Source organism: Erpetoichthys calabaricus, chromosome 14 (assembly GCF_900747795.2).
Source record: "Erpetoichthys calabaricus chromosome 14, fErpCal1.3, whole genome shotgun sequence".
In the NCBI taxonomy this organism is placed as follows: Eukaryota; Metazoa; Chordata; class Cladistia; order Polypteriformes; family Polypteridae; genus Erpetoichthys; species Erpetoichthys calabaricus.
In genome coordinates, this window is record NC_041407.2 from 48,631,456 (window position 1) to 48,648,998 (window position 17,543).

A 17,543-nucleotide genomic window follows, 5' to 3' on the forward strand; every position below is an offset into this window, starting at 1 on the left:
TAATATTATACAGTACACACATATATTTGGTTTGCGACTGCATTTATAGGACTTGTAAAAGTTACCGTTTTTTTTTTTTTACTTTTATTCTCTCTAAATCACGACCACGATACATACTACCGCCCTATAACCCTGACACACAAACGCTGGTGAATCTGCCTTCTTCGTATCTCACCGTCACTTGATTTTTTTTTATTCAGTTTTATTGAGTGTTCCAGCTCATGCTGAATTAGTGTGCACTTTATGGTGTATGATGTCAAAAAAAAAAAACAAAAAAAAAACACAGACATAGATATATATGATATTTGGAATTATTCGTTTTATGAACTGTATAGTACATTTCAGAAAACTTTGTGGCACGGATGCAACATTATTCATATTATTCATATTCATTTGCATAACATCTTCTGGTTTGTAATCAGTGACTGCGTGTTTTTTTTCCCAATCTTGCCAGTCCCCACATGTTGCTGTATGCTGTTTCTTTTGTACTCCAGGACATGCAGGGGACAGAATAGTATAGAGCAGTAACTTCAGCGCTATATGCAATCATCAGATTCAAATGTTAACAGTTCACACACATGCAAGGATAGTCTTTCCTACATTTACAACGTGTGTACCTGTTACAATGTACATGCTTTTCTCTATGCTGTGGTTCCTACTACACACCTGAAAGAAAGAGACAATATATGTGAAAACGTCATCGCACTAATGCAATATTATTTGAAAACGAACAGCATCAGATCGGGTGTGGAGTTATGTTGGCGCTATTACTGAAAGAAAAAAAAGATGAACATGTGCGTTGATACTGGTGGTACTTGGTGCCACGGCCCACCTGCCAAGTTGTTTTGCCTGCCTAAGGTAAAGTCATCCCTGATGGAGGATCGCAGGAATCGTGGGAAAGAGGGGTCCTTTCATCGGATTGGCTGGCCCAGCACTGTTTCAGCCGTGGAATGGCCAAATGGGGGAGACAGCTTGATGGATGAGGGCTCCAGGACTCTAAAAATATCCAAATCTTATTATATGACATCGTTTACTGTTAAATTCTGCTCCGTACTTCTAAAATTTTTATTATTTTTTTTATTTTACTTCTAAAATAACTTTTTATTTTATACTGTATTGAGGATTTGTTCTCTTCTGTGTATTGTATTATATTGACCCCCTTCTTTTGACACCCGCTGCACGCCCAACCTACCTGGAAAGGGGTCTCTCTTTGAACTGCCTTTCCCAAGGTTTCTTCCATTTTTTCCTACAAGGTTTTTTTTGGGAGTTTTCCTCGTCTTCTTAGAGAGTCAAGGCTGGGGGGCTGTCAAGAGGCAGGGCCTGTTAAAGCCCATTGCTGCACTTTCTGTGTGATTTAGGGCTATACAAAAATAAACTGTATTGTAAACTGTAGTAGGGCATCATTTATACCATGGCACACCAAATAAAGAACCAGCTGGCCTCTTGAAGACTTCCCCATAAAAATGGCTGCTGTGTGTCTTATTTGACAGGTCATCACAATATGTTATATAATATATTGTAATGGTACAGGTGGTCTTGACCAGAATATGTACATAGTAAATGAGATCTCGGGAGTGAAGGAGGTTGTGCTCTTAAGGAAGAGCGGCCAGAGGACCACAAAGTCAAGAAATAACTAGTGTCAAAGGCAGTGGGTCAATGTGGAAAAAAGAATGACGCATTTCCCACTCACATTTTGGGAGTATTATTTATTTATTTATTTATTTACCAGTACCCTTTTATTCAAAGTAACTTACAAAGCAAGTTATAAAACATATTACATTGATTAGAAGGTACAAGCATCCAAAGCAAAAGAATGATATAAAAAACTGAGCAAGAGAGAGTAACTGTACTATATAATTAAACCTACAAATGGACTAAGACACCCATCAGTATCCTAAATTCTTTGTCAGACCAACAACATTTATCCTTTAGAGGAGAAATTGAGCAGTTCCAAATTACTTAATGGAAAGGTGCACTTGAAAAGATGCCCAAAATAAGTAAATTGTGTACAGTTCAAGTAAATAAACGGAGATCATTCCCCAGCTTTGGAGAAAGAATAGTAAAGTATTTTCCAGTCTTAGCATGTCTGTCATGAAGAGGGAAGCTCAGCAGACAGGTAGAGGCAGAAAGGAGACTTCCTGAAGGGACATATGGGGAGGACAAAGTCTTGAGATTTTGAGGTCTGGAACTATTCAGAGATCTTTAGGTGAAGACAAAAGTTTTGAACTTGATCCTTGCAGCAACACAAGGCCAGTTGAGAGACTGAAGTAGATGAGAAGTAGAAGTGAAAAGAGTACCAGGAGTAGCAGAGGATGGCTGTTTATATTAAGGTGAATTACCCGATCTGTTTGTTATGAATGGAAGAAATTGGCAAGGATACCGGGGGCCACTCAGGGAGCTCTGGACAGACAACTCCAGCTACAGTTATACCAATGTTTCTCAAGCAGTTTGTCACAAACCACTTTTGGGCCGTGGGTTGCTGTTGTTGGTTCACATGTGGAGTGTGGTTGGGTTGCCTAAGTGAATGATAGTACTGTGCAATATGTTCCCCTGTTTGAGCTTCTTTCACCAATGGGCAACACCCACACCCCACTTTTGGAAGCACTCCCAGGACAAGACTATAAAAGAAGCTATCAAACAGAGGCTCGGAAGTTAAGAAAATGAATGAGCAAGGTATCATCCACTGTTAGTTGTTGTTACTTTGTGCTGTCCCTCACTTCCCTCTCTTGTATTTATTATTATTATTTTTTTAAATATCCTCTCACAATCTACACTGGCTTTTTCTGGTTTCCAGGACAGCACTGCAACTGTTCTTTTGTTCCACTACACACACACACACATATATATATATATATATATATATATATATATATATATATATATATATATATATATATATATATATATATATTGTAAGAGCTAGCCTGGCCACAGACAGACACGACGCCACAATGTCCAAACATACGCACATTTATTTACACTACGTACAAACTATTTACAATATTCACTCAGCACTTGGTTCCTCGGGCCGCCTCCAACTCCCGCCTCCGTCCTCTTCCACCCAACTCTGCTCCCGAATGGAGTGAGGTGGCCCCTTTTATAATGCCCCGGATGTGCTCCAGGTGCCTGATGATGAACTTCCGGCAGCAATCCCCAGTGTAGCGGAAGTGCTGCCCTTGCACCTGGAAGCACTCCGGGTGTACACCATCCCTGGTCTGTCAACACTTCCTGGTGTCCCGGAAGCGCTGTCCCCCAGGGATCAAGGACTGGCCAGGTGCCCAGAGAAGAGAAGTGCCACTCTCCTGGTCCCTGTTTCCTCCATGCGTCCCAGCAGGACAGGGTTCCTGGCGGTCTATCACAATATATATATACATATATATATATATATATATATATATATATATATATATATATATATATATATACAGTTAGGTCCATAAATATTTGGACAGAGACAACTTTTTTATAACTATAACTTTTTTATATATATATATATCCATCCATCCATCCATTTTCCAACCCGCTGAATCCGAACACAGGGTCACGGGGGTCTGCTGGAGCCAATCCCAGCCAACACAGGGCACAAGGCAGGAACCAATCCCGGGCAGGGTGCCAACACACCGCAGTATATATATATATATATATATATATATATATATATATATATATATTGCAATACTTGAGGGCAAAGTGTGAGTTATTTGGGAAGGATTTGTGTGCAACAGAGTTTCTTGCCTGCTTTGCTTTTCTGTGCACAGAACATATGTGAAGACCAGGATGATGATTGTTGGCCCCGCCTTCAGTTGTGCATCTGACTCCGCCTCTTTTGGTTATCTAGTATAAAAAAAAAATCACTCAAGCAGGAATTAGGTGAGTGTTGATAGCAGACAGTAGAAGAAGCACTCATAAAGACTCTAGACACAACCTTGCATTATTTTTGTCACATTTTCTTACCCTTCACACATTGGCTATTAAAACAGATTCTATTTTGGTTCCCGTTTTTATGACTTTTTGCTTGTTCATTTAAAATATATAGGGTGCAGGTTGGAACACATTAATTTTAAAACATGATCTGATCAACGGTACCTAAAATTCATTAGTAGAATCAATATTTATAGATCATTAGCACATAACAGATTACAGTTTTGTTCTTAAAGAGATTAGTATTACTTTTTTATTTTAGTCAAATCATTTTTCTCAGCAACAATTTTTAAGTATTACTGCAGAATACTAAAGAAAAAGGTAAACATCCTACTGATCTCCCCCTGTTCCCCCCATTGATCACATTAACCCTTTTCCATTATTTTACCTGGACAAAAATAGCCTTTTTTAAAAAAAAAAAAGTAGTGGTGTGTGTGTAGCCAGATCAAATGATGGTTTGACTTATTTAGTCATTTTCATATATTTTGTCATGCAGGAAAAGATGCTAAATAAATAAAGTGAATTTTTATTATTCTGCTCCACCTTATTTGTATATACATACACACACACTTCTGAATGTCAGAATTTTCCCCCCATAATGATTCTTTTCACATTTCTGTTCTTTTAAGTAAATGTATCAGTTATGTAAAGTTTTTACTTACACTGTATGACAGAAACCTGGCCATTAGTCATGAGCTGTCTGCCCAGCCCTGACAGCCTTTATATTTTTGACAGGACCAGGATGGAACATTGCAGTAAGAATTAGCTCTGCTTTTTGTACATGTTCTTCTTTCTGTTCCTGGTTTTGCATCCTTTGAGCGTATTACACCGTGATTCCCTTGGCCACTGCTTGTTTTCTTGCAGTGATCTATCATCCTGTTCAATACAATGCTTCCATTTCCTTGCTGTCCTTTGAAATTCTTTATTGAATGTGTTCTGAAGTGAAATGCATTATTTAACTTGGAGACTTAGCATTTGTATATATTGTCATTCATATGTTCTGACTTGAATTTCCTTTCTTGCCTTAAATCTTGTGACTCATTAAATTTGTACTACTCAGTTGAAGCTACTGACACATTCAATATCCTTCTCTCTCATAGCATTGTGCATACAAACATCTTTTCTGATCATTTCCTCGTGTCTCCATACACCTTTGGGCACCTCCTTATCTTGCATTTCTCACAGCTGCCATAGAATGAACTTGTTTTTTCTTCTAGTCCTCTCTCTCTTATGCTACTGTGAAATTTCCCAAACGAACTGAGGACTGATTAGATGGTTCAGCTGTACACCAGATTCATGGCTGGGGTAACATAAATGATACTCTACTTTTACTTTCACATGCACATTATTGCAGCTCATGTCTGGCTGTAATGGTTGTTTGTAGTAACAAGGCAATGTCCCAAACAGTCTTGGCATGGTATGTTAGCAATGAAGAAAATAACTGGATTAACACTAGAACAGTACTAAACTGCCAAGGCTATGCAAAGTGTGGCCTAAATCCTTTTGTTCTCAGTAATGGTCCATTAGCTTATGCACTGTGACCGAGGTTTGCTCCATCTACTCTGTGCCATCAAGCGCCTTCTCCCTTCTTACTGTGTAAACCAATGCTGGCTCACCAGTGTTGGCTTGAGTCTTTTTGTAAGGAGGAGCTCTCCATACAGGACTCCGGCTGACACCCATGCTCCTTACCTAATGCACACTCCAACTCAGCCCCAGAATCTGATGACGTGTCACTCTCTAATTCAAAGACGATGTCAAAATCAGCAAAGTCCATTCTCTAAAGTTTATCCAAAACTTGCCATTCTGTACTTGCTACTTGAAGCTGTGTGAAAAATATTGCAATGCAAGTTCAGATGAGTTTATATACTTTTTTTCATGTAATTAACATAACTGGAGCACCTCCAGGTTTCTGATTAGTTTATGATCTTTTAATTATATATACTGAAACAATGCATTTAATTATAAGTGATTATTTTTACTATTATTTTTGTGTAGTCATCTGGAGGAGAGAAAGACACATACAGTACAATAACCATGATAATGATGGCTAGATTGGATTTTTCAAGGTGAAAGATAAAAAGCAGCTGTTCTCAAGTGCATGCCTAAGGAGAGAGACAGCGGGAAACAGCAGGGTTCAGTGGCGTTACTTATGGCAGAAATAGTAGGTCTTTAGTATTATAAAAATGATGATGATTTTAATCAATCATGTTTTCTGAGTAGAATTTTACTGTAATGACTATGTGGGCATTTAAGTGCAGCTATTTAGTAAAAGTCGAGGAAGGACTGGACTTTCCTCGTACACTGATGAAATAATTAAAGACTTAAAAACACAACACCAACTGGTGTCAGCCATGGTGCTGCTAGTATTAAAGAGACATCCAAATGAATAGTTAGGTATCATGACTCAGGCGCTGCCATGAGTGGCAGCCTTTCCAGCAGCTCCGTGTATGACTTTATCTTTTTACCTTTTGTCTGTATTTTTCTCTATTTCACTGTCAACTCCTACCACTTTCTTTTATGTGGACTAGTTCCCTGGACACTTTTTACACTTTATTACTCTTTACTACTTGGAAATGGATTTTTACATGCCGAGACTCGTCTATTCAAGTAGTCAAATTCAAGCGCTGAGAACAAATGCCCGAGCCGGTGTGGTTCCCTGTTTACCTGATGAGGTAAGAAGGTCGTATCGTGGCAGCAGAGCCGGCGCTAAGATAAAAGCCAAGTGTCTAGAGAGAAAGTGGCAATACAAACCTTTAGTGCCTTCTGTGATCCTGGGAAATGTGAACTCGCTACCAAATAAGATCGACGAACTGGCTGCGCTGGTGAAAAATGTTAGGACCTACAGAGAATGCAGTTTGTTGTGTTTTACTGAAACTTGGCTAACAACTAACATCCCAGATGCTAACGTGCAGCTATCCGGGTTTAGCACAGTTAGAGCGGACAGAGACGCAAGTACCTGCGGGAAGCACAAAGGAGGTGGACTTGCACTCTATGTCAATACAAGATGGTGCAACTCTGGACATGTAAACGTTAAAATCTCCTCTTCCTACAGGGACATCAAACTGTTGGCCGTAAGTTTGCGTCCATATTACTTGCCCAGAGAGTTTGGAAACGTCATTGTTGTTACTGTTTACATCCCTCCTTGGGCGGATGTGGAGTTAGTGAGTGACATCATCCATTCTGCTGTTGCTAAACTACAAACACAGCACCCCAAGGTGCTTGTGCTAACTGATGGAGACTTTAACCATGTGACAAAACATTACCTGCCTTCTCCCAGTACGTGGATTGTAACACCCAGGGGACTATTGACTTACTGTATGCAAATGTTAAAGACGCATACAGCGCCACCCCACTGCCTGCGCTTGGGAAAGCAGATCATAACCTTGTTCTGCTTCAGCCTCACTATAAACCAAGAGTGAGGGTCCTACCTACAACCACACGCTCATTCAGGAAGTGGTCCCCTGAGGCAGAGCAGGCTCTGAGAGAATGCTTTGGAACTATGGACTGGGATATCCTGCAGGGGTCACATAGTGAGAACATTGAGGAGGTTGTTGACTGCACTACTGACTACATCAACTTCTGTATGGACATTGTAGTTCCAGTAAGAACAGTACGCTGCTATGCTAACAACAAGCCATGGATTACAAGTGACATCAAGGGCCTTTTGAACCAGAAGAAAAGGGCTTTTAAAGGCGATGATCAGCATGAGCTCAAGCGCGTGCAGAAGGAACTCCGAGTCCAGCTCAGGGCAGCGAAGGAGCAGTACAGGAGAAAGCTGGAGCAGAAGTTGCAGAACAACAGCATGAAGGAAGTGTGGGATGGGATGAAGATCATCACTGGCTGCAGCTCGAAGCGGGGTGCCACCATTGAGAGAGATGTGGAGAGAGCAAACCAGATGAACAACTTTTTTAACAGGTTTGACCACCCTAACCCACTCTCACCTCGGAGTACTGCACCCTCCAAACATCCTTCTGCTGATACCAGCATAGAAGAGAGTTTCCCCCGACCCACAATTATAGCAGCGCAGGTGAGCAGAGAGCTGAGGAGACTTTGTGCCAGCAAAGCAGTGGGTCCAGATGGAGTATCGCCACGACTTCTGAAGGCCTGTGTGCTGGAGCTGGGGAGTCCTCTACAGCGCATCTTCAACCTGAGCCTGGAACAGGGGAGAGTCCCAAGGCTTTGGAAAACATCTTGCATCACCCCCGTCTCAAAGATATCATGTCCTAGTGAGCTGAACAACTTCCGGCCTGTCACTCTGACGTCACATGTAATGAAGACCATGAAGAGCTGCTGCTTCACCACCTAAGGCCACAGGTCCGCCACGCCCTCGACCCTCTGCAGTTCGCATACCAGGAGAAGGTGGGAGTGGAGGATGCCATCATCTACATGCTACACTGATCCTTCTCCCACTTGGACAGAGGCAGTGGTGCTGTAAGAATTTATATTACTAAACGACAGTTTAATTTATGCACGGACGGCGGACGCACCGCATGCACACTGCGCCTCAGAGTCAAACCCAGCGGCTTCCCAGAGTCAGTAGGTGGCGCCCAAACAACACAACCTGTGAACTAAACCTGCTCTAATCCACTGTGCCAGCGGTCTGTGTGGCATATTAAAAGTAAGTTGAATTATGATTCCTAACAGTAAACGATGTCTACCTAACGACACAGCCACAGAAAAACAAAAACGAGACCGTGCCGACAACGCGCTTATGACACAGCAGAGGCAAAGGAGTCATGGCTCCAAATGGAAAGAGCTCACTGATTAGTAATACAAAACCGAGCCCATACTTCCCAGAGTCAGTATGTGGCACCCAAACAACACAACCTGTAAACTAAACTTGCTCTAATCCACTGTGCCAGCAGTCAGTGTGGCATATTTGAATCAAATGACAGTAATTCAGTATTAAAAGTAAGTTGGATTATGATTCCTAACAGTAAACGACTTCTACCTAATGATACAACCACAGAACAACAAAGACGAGACCGCATGGATAAAGACAATACACTGAGGCTCCTACAACGCGCTTCAGAAACACCAGAAGCAAAGACGTCACAGCTCCACAATGAAAGAGCTCAACTAACGGAAATACAAAAACGAGCCCGTATGGATAAAAACAATGAACGAAGGCGCCCACAAGGCGCTTCTGAAACAGCACAGGCAAAGGAGTCACGGCTCCAAAAAGAAACAGCTCAACGATTAGAAATACAAAAACGAGCCCGTATGCCTACGACCTGTGAACTAAACCTGAGGTAAAGCGTGCACACCAGGTTGTACAGCCGCCTGAACGCGACCGCCCACACCACCGCATATGCCACCTTCGTTTAGTAATGTAGCCCTCCATGTCCGGATCCACCGCCATGGTCACTTCAGCACTCGAATCCGCCGCCGTCACCAAACGACTTCTAGCTAACGACACAGCCATAGAAAAACAAAAAAGACACTGCATGGATAAAAACAATACATGAAGGCGCCTACAACGCGCTTCTGAAACACCAGAACCAGATGAGTCACAGCTCCAAAAGAAACCGCTTTGGTACAAATATGTTTATTTAATTAAATGAAAAATGTCCCAGGATGCACCCACCCTCCATGATATTACATTCCTCCAAATATCGGAGGAAACAGAAAGTGATTGCCATTCTTGGATTTGCGATTCTTTCGAGAATCACGGGCTTACTGGTTATGTTTCTAGACTTCTCTAGCGCCTTCAACACCATCCAACCTATGCTCCTTTGGGACAAGCTGACAGAGATGGGAGTAGATTCATACCTGGTGGCATGGATCGTGGACTATACACAGACCTCAGTATGTGCGTCTTGGGAACTGCAGGTCTGACATTGTGGTCAGCAACACAGGTGCGCCGCAGGGGACTGTACTTTCTCCGGTCCTGTTTAACCTATATACATCGGACTTCCAATACAACTCGGAGTCCTGCCACGTGCAAAAGTTCGCTGACGACACTGCTATCGTGGGCTGCATCAGGAATGGGCAGGAAGAGGAGTATAGGAACCTAATCAAAGACTTTGTTAAATGGTGTGACTCAAACCACCTACAACTGAACACCAGCAAAACCAAGGAGATGGTGGTGGATTTTAGGAGGACCAGGCCCCTCATGGACCCTGTGATCATCAGAGGTGACTGTGTGCAGAGGGTGCAGACCTATAAATACCTGGGAGTGCAGCTGGATGATAAACTGGACTGGACTGCCAATATTGATGCTCTGTGCAAGAGAGGACAGAGCCGACTATACTTCCTTAGAAGGCTGGCGTCCTTCAACATCTGCAATAAGATGCTGCAGATGTTCTATCAGACTGTTGTGGCGAGAGCACTCTTCTACGCGGTGGTGTGCTGGGGAGGCAGCATAAAGAAGAGGGACGCCTCACGCCTGGCAAACTGGAGAAAAAAGCAGGCTCTATTGTAGGCATGGAGCTGGACAGTTTGACATCCGTGGCAGAGCGACGGGCACTGAGCAGGCTCCTGTCAATAATGGAGAATCCACTGCATCCACTGAACAGTATCATCTCCAGACAGAGGAGCAGCTTCAGCGACAGACTGAGGAGATCGTTCCTCCCCCACACTATGCGACTCTTCAATTCCACCAAGGGGGGGAGTAAACGTTAAAATTATACAAAGTTATTGTCTGTCTGTATACCTACATTGTTATCACTCTAATTTAATATTGTTCTTTATCAGTATGCTGCTGCTGGAGTATGTGAATTTCCCCTTGGGATTAATAAAGTATCTATCTATCTATCTATCTATCTATCTATCTATCTATCTATCTATCTATCTATCTATCTATCTATCTATCTATCTATCTATCTATCTATCTATCTATCTATCTATCTATCTATCTATCTATCTATCTATCTAACAAGGTGTCTATATAAAGACATGAATGATAGAAAACAAAACCAAAAAGTCAAGCAATTTCAAAGTCATATATATTTGAGTAGTCGTTATCAGAGACCTACACTAAAAATCTTTGTTTTGGAAGTGCATTTTAGCCTCCTTTACCATACCAGTCCTTAGCAAACATAGTCAAAGTTCAGCCCCTTCTTAGTGGGCAGAGCCATGTTTTATAGAGTAAAATAACATGTCTTGTGACTGACACATTTTGTGAGTAGCAATTGGTTGCTGTAGGCAATATGGCAGTGCCCATGAAAAACAATGCACAAAATGATGGCAGTCATTAAACATGAATATTGCAATGCTAATGATTAAAATAAACAATATTAAAAAGAATGACAACACACATAAAAGAACAAAATAACAATACATAGAGTTCCTAACACTGCTAGTGAAGCCATTTCTTCATCTTTTAGATGAGATATACCCTTCACCCTTTTAAATTGGCCTTGATTCTCAATTTACTTTTTCGGGAAAAGTTCAGTTATTTCTAAAAACTTCTATATGTAGCTATATCCTCTTTGCTATCGTAACCAACCTTGACTGCACTATTTTTGTCCATGTCAATTTAACTGTAGTATCTTTGCATTTTCTAGCATTTTCTCTAGTCTGCATTCTGTATTGACTTAAACTCGTGAATATTGTTGTACTAATTATGTCACTGCATTTTTAAGCTAATGGGTATTCACAGGTGACGTGATTGAAGTGTTTAAAATAATGAAGGGAATTAGTACAGTGGATCAAGACTGTTATTTTAAAATGGGTTCGTCAAAAACACGGGGACACAGTTGGAAACTTGTTAAGGGTAAATTTTGCACAAACATTAGGAAATTTTTTCTTTACACAAAGAACGATAGACACTTGAAATATGCTACCAAGTAGTATGGTAGACAATAGGACTTTAGGAACTTTCAAAACTAGACTTAGTGTTTTTTTTTCAGAGAATTAAGTAGATAGGACTGGTAAGCTTTGTTGGGCCGAATGGCCTGTTCTCATCAAAAATTATTTAATGCTCTAATTATGAAAGTTTGAAAATGTTATATTATCTATATTCTTCCACAAAATGAGTGATTTAAAGTTTCCATATATTTACTGTATTTTTTGCTTTTGTAAATGAGACCAAATTGAACAAAACATCATTACAAGTGTAAAGAAAGGATTGGTGTATCAGATATTCAGTTCTAAAATGAACCTCAAACCTTAAAGTGTTTGTATATTAATCCCCATGTAGTATCCCAATTAACTGTTGACACTGGAAGCCCCTTGGTTGAAGAGACATCATTCTCAGTTCTTTCTGACTGACTTATCTATTCCTAAAAGTAATGACAGCAGATTTGTTTTTTCTCTCTTCATCCTTTGTTTTCATGAACTTTCCTAGAGTTGTTTGTTTACCCTGCCATGGGTCATTCATCTTCATTATCACCCTTACTATCCAACTTTCTGCAAGTGATTGAAGATACCTTCAAAATAAAAAAAATACCCTCTTAAACAAGGAGATATGCACAGAGTTTTACTCTTTGTATTTCTTTATTGATAATGATATGCTGCCTTCCTGCTTCTTGCTTAGGTCAAAATTTAATTAGCAGACTAACCTTTATAATGTTTTTCTTGCCATGTTTAATTCCTTCCTGCTTGCAAATGATACTTTTATTACATATGTCCATCCATCCATCCATCCTCTTCTGCTTATCCGAGGTCAGGTCGCGGGGGCAGCAGCTTGAGCAGAGATGCCCAGACTTCCCTCTCCCCAGCCACTTCTTCTAGCTCTTCCGGGAAAATCCCGAGGCGTTCCCAGGCCAACCGGGAGACATAGTCCCTCCAGCGTGTCCTGGGTCTTCCCCGGGTCCTCCTCCCGGTTGGACGTGCCCGGAACACCTCACCAGGGAGGGATCCAGGAGGCATCCTGATCAGATGCCCGAGCCACCTCATCTGACTCCTCTCAATGCAGAGGAGCAGCGGCTCTACTCTGAGCTCCTCCCTGATGACCGAGCTTCTCACCCTATCTTTAAGGGTTATATTACATATGTGCCCTCAGAAATTAACAAATCTTTCAAGGCATACCTGAGAGCAGAAGTAATATAAAAATAAGCAACAGACAATGATAAAAAAATAACTGATAGAGGATACATGAATAGCCATCTTTCCAGAATGAGTTTCATCTTTTGTTTTCATAAGAATTACTTTTGAAGGCTTTGAAATCACTTCAGACTCTTGAAAAGTCCCACATTTGATACACCAATCCATGCATCTTGACGTCTAGTCAAAATGTTTAGGTTTATGGGGTTTCCCTATATTTTAAGGATGCAAGACCTGAAAAATCTTTATTTTTAGGCTTTTACCTTTATTTTTGGAACATATTTTGTGCAGCACATTACAGCCTTATGATAAAGAGTAAACCAATAGGTGCTTTCAGCAAAAATGATCAGGAGGACTTGAAGCTATGCATGCCACTTCAAATGATCCCAGGTGTTTACTCCGTAACAAGGGAAAGAAGGGATTAAAGTTACTCCTTTTCATAAAACTTTGAAAAAATGGGTATTGGTAATATAGGTATGTGGAGAGTCATTTTATGCTATGTCAAGGTTGCTGATGAAAAATGTAATATTTTTGACATTTGATTCTTTACTGGTGGCCCTAAAACAACAACAACAACATTTATTTAAATAACATGTTTTCATACAAATGATGTAGCTCAAAGTGCTTTACAAGAAGAAGAAAGAAAAAAGAAAAAATATAAAAAAAAGATTAGGCAATACTAAGTAAAAAAGAGTAAAGTAAGGTCTGATGGCCAGGAGGACAGAAAAAAACAAAAAACAAACAAAAAAAAACCCAGAGAGCTGGAGAAAAAAAAAAAAACTAAATCTGCTGGAGTTCCGAGGCCACGAGACTGCCTGGCCCCCACTGTGCATTCTACCTAACATGAAACAGAAAAATACAGGGAAGACCTGGGATCGAACCTTCTTACCTCTATACCAGCCATCCTAGCTCTCTAAGGGCCACTCCCAGATGGCTAGAAAAGACAAATTTGAAACATAAGCATGTGGAATATCATTTTAGACTATGTCAAGGTCAGTGCTTATGAATTTGATAATATTTTTGATTCTAATATTTTGGGTCTGCTGGAGCTAATCCCAGTCAACACAGGGCAGGGTGCCAACCCACCGCAGGACCCACACACCAAGCACACACCAGGGTCAATTTAGAATCACCAATCCACCTAACCTGCATGTCTTTGGACTGTGGGAGGAAACCTTAGTGCCCAGAGGAAACCCACGCAGACATGGGGAGAACATGCAAACTCCACACAGGGAGGACCCGGGAAGTGAACCCAGGTCCCCAGGTCTCCCAACTGCAAGGCAGCAGCGCTACCCACTGCGCCACCATGCCGCCAACCTCAATCAGAGGATGAAAAATGACAGATTTTTATTGCAATCAAGATTATTTAGACTTTAAACATTTAAGTTAAAGCAACCATTATTGTTATTATTATTATTATTATTTCAAATATCAAATGCAACTGTTCTTGTTTATTATGTAAGTAAATCATTACATTTCTTATTAACACTCTGAATTAGATCAGCTTATATTAAGTCAAACTTTTTTCTTTATTTTTTTGTTTAACAAAATATAACAAAAAATGTTTTTGAAATCATGTATTTACATTATTATTGTAGAGAGCAGAAAAATATAATTTAATTACACCAAGCACATACAATGAAAGATTTCTATCTATAGTCAATATTAATCCAGCTGACTGCTATGTAAATGTTTAATTCTATGAAATACGATTCTTAATCATTATCGAGTAATTATATACACATCTAAGCCTAAGAACAATTGACCATTCACTGGATTACTGTATTGAACTTTTCTTTGCATTGGATTGCCTTATTGTTATGAGCAAATTTTTCGCCTTTTGTGCTCTACAGAGCTTCATTGTTATTAAAGAACATTTTTTTGAAGAATAAATCTTTCATTTTATGAAGATCCTTTGTTTACCTTTATATGTAGCTGGGGTTTGATGGTAAATCCCCCCAGTGGGTATTTTTGGAAGAGTTCTTTAGTGCATTAAACTCCAAGTTTATAACAGGAATATTTTTATTTTTACAAGTATTAAAGGCTATTGATAGATTTCCATCTATCCATTATCCAACCCACTATATCCTAACTACAGGGTCATGAGGGTCTGCTAGAGCCAATCCCAGCCAACACAGGGCGCAAGGCAGGAAACAAACCCCGGGCAGGGAGCCAGCCCAACGCAAATTGATAGACTTACTTATTGCAATATTGTTTTTCTTTGTGTCACAAATCAAAGCTCAGATAAAAGCCTGGGTATTCAGCAGTTTATATAAATAATAAAACGTTTGAGATTTTGCTCTTTTCTCTTTTTTGAGGAAATCCACACATCTCAACATATCTAACTCAAGAGTCTTCACTTCATTATGAGATACAGATAATGGACAAATCTCAGGCGTGAAGATAAACAAATGTGTATTCTTTTCTTGTGCACGCTAGCTCTTTTCTCTGTAGCACAAATATTTTTATTTTACAGTTTTACACAAATTGACATTTGTATGAGTAACAGTTATGCAAACCTTGAAAGGCATTCTCAGGAACGAATGTATTCTTTTCTGGTGAGCATCAAGTGGAAACTTTTGAATTGATCAAATGTAAATCTACCATTCTTAGGAATAATTACTGCAGATATTTGTCAGGTAAACGCAAAAGAAGTGAATTGTGTTTTATGTTAAACAACATTTTGTGCAAAGATCTTATAATTGTCTCAAAGAACTGCACATGCGATCTGGAGTATTTAATGATTAAGTGTCCTCTTCTATCTTCTCTAGTATCTTTATGCCTGTTATCTTCATCCTTTGCAAGCAACAAAAGCACAGTGCTGAGTGAGTATCATTACTAAATGTGAATGTTTACATCCTTGTGGCTTCAACAGGCTGGATTTAAAGAACACTTGCACTAGGAATCATCGGCATGTCACTTGCTCACCAGAGCACTAACATTCTGGATCATGGTTGCATCCCTCTTAAGGACACTTGCTCCTCGCTAGTACAGTAAGTTTAGTACAGATGTTTTGGCAGAGGCAGAGTGGTAGTGCGGAGTTGTCACTCCTGCCTCACAGCACCAGGTCCTGCATGCATGCCTAAGAAATGCAGAAGGCATTATTTCTTAAATCACGTCTGTTGCTTCTGCAAAGAGGATGCATTCTGTAAGTTTTCTGGCTTTTTTTTACATTAGATCAATGGTTCCCAAACTCGGTCCTGGGGAACCCCTGTGGCTGCAGGTTTTTGTTCCAACCGGATTCCTAATCAGTGACAACACCTGATAGCACTGATCTCATTTAATTAGCTGGTATTTTTTTTTTTTATTCGATATTCAGAAAAGTACAGCAGCATGATTTTTACATTTATAAGACATTTAGAAATATGTCTGCTTTTGCTATAGATTTAAATGCTTAACTCTCTTTTGTTCATTTCATTATATTTTGCCCTTTCTCTGTGCAGATTTTCCCCCTTCGTTGTATCTTAATAATGACAATTAAAAATGAGCAGAGCAGACACCCGGGCAAACAACACTGAATAATCAAAGGCTGCAACTACTTTAGCATCAGACCCACTAATGAGTAAATAATGGATTAATTAAACAATTAGAAGACCTAGAAAAGTTGAATGAAAATCAAGATGACAATACTGTTAAAAAGAAAAAAAAATACATTATTCCTATATAACTGCCTGGTACATTTTAATATTTTTTTTTTAGCAAACTTAGTTTTCCAATTTCTATATTGTTCCCTAAACACAAAACTTGGGAAATATCAGTTCACTTAATTAGCCCAGGAGTTCAATTAAAAACAGAAGCTGGTTGGAACAAAAACCTGCAGCCACAGGGGTTCCCCAGGACTGAGTTTGGGAAACACTGCCTTAGATCCACAATACCCATTAGCTCCCATTATGAAACACAAGAGCAGGCTATTTTTTTAATATGCAAAATATGCTCCACTTTAGAACACATGAATGTGAAGAAATACCATTGACTTGAAAAATACCACACCTAAAGCCAAGTGGGGCACTGCCCCCTGATCTACCAGTAGGTGGTGCGGTTGTGCAAAATTGAAATATGTTGTAAACTCCCCTTAATAATTGAATGTATTGTTAAAATGTTTATAACAAACTTAATTTAGTCACCATAATCATTTTTCTAAACTTTCATAATATTCTCAATGCAATCTGTTGCTTAAAGAATATTCTTTTCTGGAATATGTGAAACTATCTTTGTGCTTGGCACTGTTAGCCTTTTGCAGAGTTGCTTAGGAAGACCCTTGGACTCTGCAGTTTTCTATTTGTAAATTTCCTCAGTTGTGCACATGTGCAGCTGGAACTTTTCAGTTCCACCTTCAGGTTTTAAAGTGAAAGCCTCTGTACAGTAAGTAACCCTTTTACGTCATTAATACCACATTAGAAATTTACTTTATTGTATTGTGCCTGTTTCAAAATATACCCCATTTATCCAATTGAATGTCAATGCTCTAAAACAACTCATCAGTTAATTTCAATACCATTGTTTTACAGAGGAGGGTAGGTAAGAGAAAACGAGAGGAGTGTTTTGTGCTTGTTCTTACTCATTTCAGGTCAATAGTGGACCTGCTGACCAGATCCAGAGGAAACAGGAAAGCTTGGGGAAATAATCTGATCATG